Source organism: Furipterus horrens, unplaced genomic scaffold (genome assembly GCF_987537825.1).
Source record: "Furipterus horrens unplaced genomic scaffold, mFurHor1.1.pri manual_scaffold_3, whole genome shotgun sequence".
Taxonomy (NCBI): Eukaryota; Metazoa; Chordata; class Mammalia; order Chiroptera; family Furipteridae; genus Furipterus; species Furipterus horrens.
Window position 1 is genome coordinate 97352417 of NW_028327173.1, and position 8296 is coordinate 97360712.

Sequence of the window (8296 nt, forward strand, 5' to 3'; positions counted from 1 at the left end):
CAGGCATCTTGTCAACCAGGCATTCTCAATTTTAAGATGTATCCCAATTAGTCTAAGTTCACACTCATCTATTTTTCATGACCTGCGCTGCTGCCTTCAGTAGATGACATGAGGAGTAGGAATGTGCGGAGAGCCCCCACCAGGTTTTACAAAGATTGTGTGTGTGTGTGTGCATACGTGTCTCACAAACAGATCTACATGTCCCAGCATGCCACCAGCACCTCTCAAAATTGTGTGTTTTACTCAGTGAGGATGCCAAGAATTTTCACAAACAACAGTGACAACTGGGACACAAAGCCTCTTTGGGGGCTGGCCTACCCTCCGCAGTCACGGGTTTCCCACCAACCACAGTGCCCTTTTCCAACACACAGAAGTGGTGTGTGTTGACGGTGGAGGGGGTACTGCTGCCCTGTCCCAAGCAGGCTCTAGGCCAAGACCTCCCCCGGGACCTCCCAGCCTCCCTCCCGGTGCACATTTTGAGACAGAGCTCTATCAGGATTATTACCCAAGACTGGTCCTGAGCCTGTAAGGCCACCGCTCCCTTCCCCAGGCCCGAGCTCTGGAGCTTCCCGCTGCGCTGCGCCCTTGCTCCCCCAATGTGCGCTGTATCCCCAAAGACCTTCCAAGGCCCCTTTACGAATACGAAGGCAGGGCCCCACAACACCCTCACCAGTTTGCTCTGCCAGAGTCTGCTAGGAGGCCGACCGCAGGCTGACCCCAGGCCCTGCCGCCTACTCCTCGTCTCCCGCCCTTCCTCCAAGGTCAAGGGTCACACACAACTGACGCCCCAGACGCCCTGTTCTCAGCTTCCCCTTTTGATCTTTAAACTCCGGGGCCGAGATGCCCGCCTGTTTGCATGCCCCGCACGTAAGGGCGCAGCCATCGGGACCGCTTTGCTGGTGTGCTGCAGAGCCCGATGGCAGCTGCGGAAGCCTAAATTGGCCAGCATACCCAGCTCACTAGGTCTGAGCCCTCGGGGAAGCCTCTAGGTCTCCCAGCTTGCAAATTTAGGCTTAGACAGAGGGGGCCTGTCTATTGGGACCTCGGACCTCAAAGGAATGAGCAGCGCCCTGCGTGCGCATGCGCTGGCCGCGCCTCCCTCCGCCCTAGCCCGGCGAGATGATGCTAAGGACGTGCAGGGGCACAGACAGCTTCGTGTTCCCCACCCAGGCGCACCCGCGGGGAGCTGAGGTGATGGAGAAATGTTATTAAGAAAGAAAAAAATCTCCACAGCCATAGTCCTGGCCTCACTAACGCACCAGTGAACTCAGGGTGCACGCGGGTATGGACACTCGTAAGCCTAACGTCCGAAGGATGAGAGATTGATGACCTAAGGGAGACCACTGAAATTGGGGCCCTCGGACTCCCGCCAATCTGAAAGGAGGCCCTGGTCCTGGCCAGCCTGAGAGGAAGCCGCACAGCCCGAGGCCTAGGCTTAAGTGGCAGGCGAGGGCGAGGGAATATATATTTGGAAGGGGTCAGGACCTTGGCTGGAGTCTGACTTTTTATGGTGAGGAAGCCGCTTGGGAAGGGCCTTCTGGCGAGGCTTTCCTGTTGTGCCACTTCTCCCCGGCAGCGCCAGGAAGAGAGGGAGGTGTTAATCCCAGCAGCACCCCAAGGTCCTAGCTCCACGGACTCTTCCCTGAGGACTGCAGATAGGCCTACCCAAGGGGCCAGCTGGCAAATGCAGAGCAATGTCACATTATTTCCCAGTCACCAAACACTTACTGTAAATTGTTGCTTTGCACCTCCCCGATATTCTGCGGAACCAGAGCAGGAGTGGGAGTAGGCGTGAAGAAAAAGCCCCCCCACCCCGGGGACCTTTGGCTGATGACCTGGGGCATCACCCCAATGAGTTCTCTACGGGAGTTTCTAGCACCTAGACAGCCCTTGGCTGAGGGAACAACGGTGGGGGCAAATTCCTACACCCCCACCTACCGCCACCCTGTCCCCTGTCTCTCCCCAGGACACTTAGGATGGAGGCTCCCGTGGCACCCTACCACCGGGTTTAGCCCACACCCCTCCTCTTGATGCAACCCAAAAGGCCAGCTGCGGGGCCTGGCCATTGTCAGCGGGTGTCATCTGTGCATAATAAAAAAAAACCCTCTTTTGGAACCGAAAGGAAGCCCTGGCCCCGGGCACAGGCTCCGGAAAGGTCCCTGAGGCACTGAGGACCATCTGGGTGGACTGACACCCTCCATGATGGGAGCCCCACGCGACAGGCTCTGGGGACAGGCGTCTACACCCTTCAGCGCTTTCCCTGTACACCATCGGGGGCGCAGGTTTTGCTCCACCAGGAGGGCACTTTTCGTTTTTCTTCTTCTGGCAGATTTTTAGGAATCCGATTGTTGCCTAAACCCGTGCTCCCCACCCCTGTTCAGTGTCACATCTTTAGCCATTAACAAAACCCCGACCCAGACTCCAGTGCCAATGATCTGCTTTTATGCTAACAGAAATTCAGAGGCTTTAAGAGTTAATGGCACTAACTGTGCTGGTTTTCCTGCCTTTTCCCTGGAGTAGGTAATGGTGGAGGGAAGGCCTCGCCCCTTCTCACTCTATATTGTCCTCAAAGCTGTAGATAAAACTCCTTCATTCTACAACCTCGAGTTTTGAGTCCCTGAAGAGCCCCTCCTTGTCCCTAGGTCCTGCTGGAGTCCCACCAACCAGGTCAATGGAGAGGCCCCACCATCTGGCCCTGGATGCCTACCCACTGCTCACTCCTGTGCTCAAAATTGCACTCCCATCCCCACCCAAGTAGCACCAAACTGTGTTGACTTAATGGGCAAATGAGCAGCCCACTGAGTCTCCCTAGGAGCAACCTGCAAGAGACAGCCTGAAGAAGAGGATGGGCAACTTAGTCCAAATGACTAGCAGTGCTAACTGGTGGGCTTAGAGGAACCCAAAAATGGACTAGAGAAAAAAGATGATCTTTGGGAGAACAGAGGAAGGTGCCACTTGGAAGAGCAAGAGGCCTGGAGAAGCAACCCTGACTTAGTTTTTGGGGTCACCCTCCCAACCCCAGGTGGGGATATTATGAGCTGGGAGCATGCCAGGCCCTCTCAGGACCATGCAGAACCCACCTCTCCTCATGGGCTGTGTTTCTGGTGGAAGCTCCGCCCTTCTCTCCTGTTTAAAAGACCCCCAACTATATGCAAGGAAATTCCAGATCCTACTGCATCTCCCATAATATGCTCAATATGCAGCAAATTAAAAATCAGTGAGGGGAAAAAATCAAGTAAACAACAAAAAAATAATATAAAACAGAGGGTTTCTTTTGAGCTAGGGTTTGATGAGAAAAGGGCACAACAAAGGTCGTATGTCAGGCCTTATGCTCTCTAGGCCATATTTTGGTTTCCAATGAGGTGGACATGGTACATTTTGCTCAATTTTCCACTCCTAATCACGTTTAGAACGTTGTGGAGAAGCCGCTTTCATTCTCCTGAATGGATTTTGGAGCTGGAATTTATTTAAGTATTGCTTCTTTCCTAACTTGGCTCAGACCAGACCTGGAACCCGCCAGCCCTTCTCCCTTATGCATTAGGTCTTTCTTAGGACTGGATGTAAGCTCTGATCCCCTGCATCAGGCCCTTCACCCAAAGGACTCAATGACTGGATTTGCAGACTACCAGGGTTCAGGCTCAGCTGAAGTGGGTACATCTTGAACATCTGTGGGAAACTTTAGAGTCTCGAGGCCTTCTGTGGAGGCCTGGGAGAAAAGTGGTGAGCAACAGTGACAAAGAGGGGGACAGAGGGATAGAGACACAAAGAGGCACAGAGCTTAATGATTATATTGGATTCACTCAAAAAGGGGAGATAGAGTAAGGTATCAGGCCACAAAAGTTCTGCTCATGAATATAGAGCCCAAATACTCAAGAAAGGCCATTAACAAAAGCTCTTTGCAAGGAACCACTTGGCCTCATTATAAATTAAAACAGGAGCTTTCAGAAAAGTGGGGTTTCTGAAGCTGGCATTTAGGGCCCCATGGCAAATCTCAGTGGTTTTTTTGTTATGTCTGTGCCCACTGTCTGAATAAATTAGACTTTGCTTGTTGGGAGCTCTCCTGAGCTTAGGGCTAGCCCCCTACTTCCCACAACTTGGTGGCATGAGCACTCTGATAGTCTCTTGATTCCTTTTCTCCCTGCCTCCTCCCAAAGCTCTCCGCTGGCTGAAGAATGACTACCCAGCAGAATGTATTCTGCCTGGCCAGCTTTATTACATGGCCACCATCAATCTTGCCCCTAACGTGACATTTGTTTATGACTGGGTGGGAAGGGCTAATGGCTTCATGGACTGGCTCTGAAATGAGTCTAGAGGAGTCTGAAGAGAACGCTCTGTGACACCAGGCAGGATCTAGTGGTGGGAACTGGACTCAGAAGATGTGGCATGGAGGTAGAAAGCAATTGTCATTTGAACCAGCCTTGCTTCAGGTGACACTAACAGCTAGGGAGACCACAGGTATCCACTAAGGATGCCTCTGGACCCTCTTGGGCAGTCTATTCAGGCAGCCTGGACCAGCAGGGAGTTCAGGACCTCTGTGGAGTTTGTACCATTAAGAACAGAACAAGTGGCCTTCGACCTTAAAAACTGATGCTCCTCTCTAGAAAACTGGGTGGGAGAGAAAAAATCTTATGTCCCTTCTTCACCTACTAGAGTTCAGGGGAGCCCAGTAGGGCTATAAGGCACTCTTGTTTCCTGACCCCTGTTTCTGACCCTACAGGAAACAGCCAAGAGCTTACAGGTCACCGGCACAATCGAGCCTTATTCCTCAGCAAACATCGATTATTAATGACAAACTCTGTGGAATGATAAATTGTAAAATGCATGCTTGTTTGCATGCAGTCTGGTGAAAAAATGGCCTGGTAACTACACACTTTGGAAACAGCATGCATTCCTACGAGACATGCAATATGCCAAATGCAAGCTTTCAGATGTCATGTACCATGCTAGCATTTACTTGCTCATGGTAGAAACTGCTAGGAAAATAAATGTCCCCACTACTACATAAAGGACAAAATGCTATCCTAAAGCCTTCTACAGAGGCTAATTTCAAAATTAGCAAAGTCCCCATTGCTGGGTCCTACCTGGTGTCATGGGCTAATTTCAAAACGTACTGTGTTAGTTAAAATATGAAGGCATTTTCTTAGAATATCTTACTGAAAAAAAAGTGACCTTTATTGCTGAAAAAGTACAGATCAAACGTGCAAACCACTAAGGAATAAGTAGTTCTTCCAGATTAAATAAGGTTGGCAGAAGTTGGCTTTTCTTACATTGGATATGAGAATCCACATGCAAATATAGTGATAGCAGAAACCATTACATATGTGGTTTTAAAAATCAGAATAATTTTGTAGAACTTCTGACCTCCCGTTCAAACACAGGCAACCCATGTAGAAATAACTACCTTTGCTATATACGTGTAACACAAACACCTTCCTAGACACATGTTTTCCGTGCCTAATTTTCAAACACTGGAATCCAACAGGGCAAAAAAGATTCCTAAGAACGCGTTCCCGCGGCAAGCACTTAAACGCTGTCAGGAGCTATAGTCAGGGGCTCTTTCTGTCCCTCTCAGTCCGCTGAAACCAGATCACCGCACTCATACCCGGTTCCTGGTCCAGCCACGTGGACTCCAGTCCCAGGACGGAGGAAACCAGGGGTGCCCAAAGCCCACTCCCCAACCTGGTGGGACGGGGAAGAACTCACCCATCGCGTCCATTCCAGCTCAGGCCGCCTGCACTCCCTCAGGGAGCCCGGGCCGACACCTCCCCGCGCCTGCTTCTTCGTCCCCCCGCAGCCCAGCACTCGGGGCTAAGCTGTCCAGCTCTCAAGGGCCAGACTGGGCCTAAGCCCCGGGCTGACTGCAGCCCTGCAGCCGCGAAGCCTGGGGCCACAAATCCGAGGTCCTTGGAGATACCGAGGGTCACGGGCACTTCCGAAACAGCTGCCTGCCTGCACGCCTCTGAAGTCCTTTAGGGCGCGCAACTCCGGCGCCGGCCACTGCCAAATGATTTGTGGCCTCCGTCAGCAGACCTCACACACTGTGGGGATGCATCCCTGCCGGGGAGGCCGCCTGAGGCCCCAGCGCTGGGCCGGTATGTCTGCACGGCCAGGCCGAGAGGCGCGGGCTGGGGGTTGGGGGGGAAAGAGGGGGGTCCTCCTGCAAACCTGTGGCTGCCCAGACTGCGGGCTGGAGCGGGGAGCGCTGTCACTGGGGAGCAATGGAGTGCCTATGACCTTTCCACCCCGGCAGAGCCCCTTAACACACGTGTGTCTTCAAAACAAAGGCAGCGAAGAATGGAAACGGGAAGCGCTGCAGTCCCGGCGGCGCGAGGGTAAGGAGCTGAGCCCTCTGCCCTTCCACACACACCTTGCCACCTTCCCACCAGCGCAGGCTTCCCGGCACCTACGATCCAGTCCACACAGCTAACCGCGGTCTTCTTGGACTCCGTTTTCTCTCCAAACAACTGGTTTCGGGAAGAGGCAGCGAGGAGCCAGGGAAGGGGCGGGGCGGGGGCGACGTGGGGGTAGGAAGCAGCTCCAAACACAAACAAGCCGGGTTGGGCTGCGGGGGGTAATTACAGCTAATTAGCTGAAGAGCCTACAGTCCCGTCGCTGCGTCGGGAGTACGGCGTCGCGCTGCGAGGAACGCCTTCCCCCGGAAAGCCGGTGGTGGGCCGCCGCCAGTCTGCACTCGCCATCTCCCGTTCTAAAAAGTTGAACCAGGCAATATCAGAAAAGGAACCGTCTCAGGATCCCCGAGTTGCCCGGCCTGGGGACCGGTAACCCAGTCCGAAGGGACTGGGCCGTTTGGTCACCTGCTGCCGCTTTCCTTCCAGGCCTAGACAACCCAGATCAATCAGGCCACCAGACCCTTTGTCCTTAAACCCCGGCTCCACGCTCAGCTCGCAAAAGTGCACCAACGCACAAACTCCACGATCCTTGTCAATGGATTCCTACCCTTCACCACCCACCCTAAGTGGGGGCGGTGGGACCCGAGGAAGCTCGCAGCAGCCCCAGGAACAGCGCTGCTAAGCTCCCGGATCAACAGTGAGGCCAGTCCCCGCCGACCTGACCGGAGGAGACACCCGTGCCCAGCGCCGCAGCATTCTTCCCTGGCTATTAGGTTAACACTCTAAGCAAAGAAGACCCGAGTAAATCAGAGGCCAAGTAAAGCAGTTTTTTGACTGAAATTAGAGTGTATTTATTTGCAGCAATCCTTTAACAATGATCAAATTTTGACAAGCAACAGCAATTACTGCTAAGTGTTGCCTCTAGATAGGAGCGGCAGATAGCAGGAAACTGTATTATCTTGAAAACAAACTAAAAGGCCCTGAATGTCTGTAATCAAATTGCCATCTCCCCAAAGTCTGATTGACAGGGCTGATCATTCTAAGATAATGAATTTATTACATTTCCTGGGTTATTTACAAAGGGGGAGGGCCAATTCGATTGCCCCCAAGGTTTAACTGTAAATTAGCAAGAAAAATTGGATTGAAAAGAAACCACTCTAGACTAATATGTTCTGCTCTTCTCTCCTTCCTTATTGCTTTAAATCGTTTTCAAAAAGAATTGTTCTACAAACGTATCTTCTAAAATAATTTCCCAAAGATTAAATTTCCCTTTCCAGCCCACAGTACATTAAAAAAAAAAAATCAATCCTTCTACATAACACATGAAGGATTGTAAATGTGGATGAATTATATACATTTTAAATGGTTTATATTTCCTTTTTCATAAAGGAGTGAAAAAAATAGGAAAACAATCTATCCAGCATTTGGTTTGCAGGGATGTATAATACACCTCCCCATTTTTTATGTGCTACACAGGCCAAGTATTTCTCTGTGTATATCTGTAGGCACATTCACCTCTCTCTATACACAGGTATCACCGTGGTAAAGACTGGTGCCCATCCATGGGCCGACAATTTCCAAATCATATTCTGTGATTACTGAGAAAAAAAGTATTTGTCTACATGCCAACGCAGATCTCTTTAGGAAAATATGTTTTTACTAGCCACAAAGCAAGCTGACTACATAGTACATTTTGCAGGAGATGCTGCAGGTAAAAAACTAAACCAAAAGACACTTTTATATGAAATTTGACAGGAAATAGAGGGTTTCTCCATTTTTCAGAGATTTAGAAGAATAGGTAATTTCTAGTGTTTTAATCTCTGAAATCTTTCTTTCTTATAATAATTAAGGCTCTATTAAAGTATCCAGACATATAGGCATCAAACTGAATGGTAATTTATTAATAAACAAACAATGAATATGTTCAACAAAAAGAAAAAATAGAA